The 2,739-nt window shown below is 41.4% G+C and overlaps 1 long non-coding RNA gene across 1 annotated transcript; it reads left to right on the top strand.

The window, feature by feature from the left end:
- The first annotated feature begins 251 nt into the window (after positions 1-251).
- Positions 252-2,051, top strand: LOC128442870 (uncharacterized). The gene is made up of 3 exons (XR_008338903.1): positions 252-306; positions 758-864; positions 1,484-2,051. It is a non-coding gene; the product is annotated as an uncharacterized LOC128442870 (long non-coding RNA).
- The last annotated feature ends 688 nt before the right edge of the window (positions 2,052-2,739 follow it).

Raw genomic sequence — 2,739 nt, 5'->3', positions numbered from 1 at the left:
TGACGCTGCCATGCGGAAGACCAGGCCACAGCGTGCTGTTAAAATCACCGTCCCTTCGTGGCGTCGTTCAGTGATCGTGAATGTTATTCACGGTATATAATATTAATATTTGAGGCTAGATTACACCTCTAATGCTAAGGACCCATCGAGACCGTTCCTCCCGAAGGAGGACCGACTGCGCCACGGACGGACTGGGCGAGCGGAACTGATGTGTGGCTTTTAGTAAACATCCGGTCCTTTAACTCGGGGCTGCGTAATAACCACCGACCGCTTGGAAGACAAACGATGTCATCTTCCTTCTGTCAGGTGAGTAGTTTATTGTTTTTAAAGATCGTTACGATCTAGGTTTACAGTCCGAGTGCTGAGACAGCGGATGCGGAGTCCGTTGATACACACAATGGATGCTATTCTTCAGCTAATACGCCATTGTTAGCCACATGCTTCAGCCCACGGTAGCCTGTGCTACCTGGGAGGTGAATACATGGTTGTTAAAACCAGTTCAAGACGCTTAGCTCATCATTGAGGGACGCTACAATATAAATATAAACATGAATTTGATTTATGAATGCTTTAGATTAATAAGGAGTGTATTTCTCTACCATTACTCCACAATATCAGGTCAATTTGGTTTAATGTATAGTATGCACTATGACAATAATGTTTCCATGTTATGGAGTTGCGATTCATTTTATAAAACAATTGCTATGTTCTGTTTTTTAATCAAGGAGGACCGAACACTTTGTTTTGCTTGATGAAGAGCAGGAAGGGCAGCCTGGAGAGAAAGAGAAGCCGGGTTGAGCCCACTACCATCATCCACGTACCACGAGGAAGATGAGGGAGAGAAATGATCCTACCATTAAAGAGGTACTTTTAAGTTACATACCAGAAACACCAATTTATATAATGTACCACATATACATTTTTATTAAATCCCCAAAGTACGCTTGCTGACATACAAGTTAATATCACACTGAAAGAATTTTGATCAATCATGCTTCCCTGCTGTGATTGTTTAACTGGGAAAACAACTTTTTCCACAGGCAGGCAAGTCAATTTAAGGAATACATTTGCAAAGTTTTCCTCTGTTATGTATAATGATGACCCCCATCAAACATAATGTTAGCAATCTTTACACCTTTTAATTTATACTGATTATTTCTGTCTACATGTGTGAATTTGCCTTCATTAGTTTCAGAAAAGAGCGATGATGTATCGGTCAGTGGGCGGCAGCACGAGACTCCGCAAACTAGTCTGTAAGCAAAGTAGATGAAGGCATCGAGGTTGCGGCCTGCCATCATTGTTATTTTGCTTAAGGGACTGAATATGTTTCATGTAGAAATATTAGCATTTCCCTTATATCTACCAAAACTGCTTGTTTCACAGACTGCAGTTTTGTTTTGATCCGATGTGGTGTGCAAATACAACCGTATCTGCAATGGGTTGTGGGGCATTAACATTTGTAACTCTAATTTTGTTTTGACAGACTGTGAAAAGAACGTTGAGAACATCACCACTCTACAGGAAGACACAGTCCAGTAATGGGTGTCAGAAGTTCAGTAGTGAATGACGGGTACTGTGGAAAAATGTGTGTCATTGTTGTACAATGTCCTTTGACTCTGTTTACACAAGGTTAACACAAAAAGGTTTGATTGTAAACTGATATTGGTATGAATTCATGTTATTCTCCTCTTCACAAGAAACAAACAATCCAAATTACCTGCAGAAAGCCCTTGATGGACGCTTCAGGAGCATTGTCAGACTGGCCAGACAGCAAGATGCCAACTTTAATGCCAATTTATTTGTGTAACATTCTGTGACCAAATGTATAGATAACTTTTTGTAGATTGTAAAAAAAGATAACCCATTTATTAAAAAAAAACTACAGTAGAATTACCGCACTGCGTTGTATGACTCCGCTAACCAGTGCAGTGTCCGTCTACATATTTCTACATATTTTCTCTCGTATAAATGACACTGTATCTCTTGACAACTGAAACCATAAGATGAGGTCAGTGTGGCCTTGACCTTTTGACTTTAACACAAATACACAGTTAGACAATCCGAAAACATACAGTTATATCAAAATATATTTGGTTTCACATTCTAGATGGCATAAGCAGAGACATCAACTCAGGAAAAATATTTCTGTAGAAAAGAAAGCCCTGTACGTGTGTACGTATGTATACATACACACGTACAAACGCACTATTGAGACGTTTTGTTTTTTATCATATATTCTCAGGCAGTACTGATGCATTTACTGAGACGGGACGTGAGGGCCTACTCTGCGTGCTCAGAGTTCAAGCCCAGCGGGCTGCAGCGGGCCTGACATATTCCGGAACAGCAGCACAGTCTTTGGATGACTCCTCTGAAGATGAAAACATGGCGAGGTACTTCTCCACTGATGAAGAACTGTGAGGGCTGTGATTAGCTACACTCTCTTGCTACAAGGCTACTCTTGCTACTCCCTGGCAGCCTTAGGAAGGCATTAGCTTGCTGTTGGGTAGCTGTTAGCTTCAGCATTTTTAGTTTTTGGCGGCCTGTCTGACGTTTATGTTTAAAACAAAAAAATCAGAGGGAACCATCTTCATAATTTAACACTATGGTTTGTTTGTGTCCTTCAGTTCTTCTCAAGAGAAGCAGTACAGGTGTGCCTCAGCTCCACGGTCCCTCCTGGAGCCTCCGCTCCTGATGCTAACCTCATGTCTCCATCACACCAAGCAGCAGACCTGGATTGAC

This window comes from Pleuronectes platessa, chromosome 6 (assembly GCF_947347685.1).
Source record: "Pleuronectes platessa chromosome 6, fPlePla1.1, whole genome shotgun sequence".
Classification (NCBI taxonomy): Eukaryota; Metazoa; Chordata; class Actinopteri; order Pleuronectiformes; family Pleuronectidae; genus Pleuronectes; species Pleuronectes platessa.
This window is presented reverse-complemented; position numbering and strand designations above follow the sequence as displayed.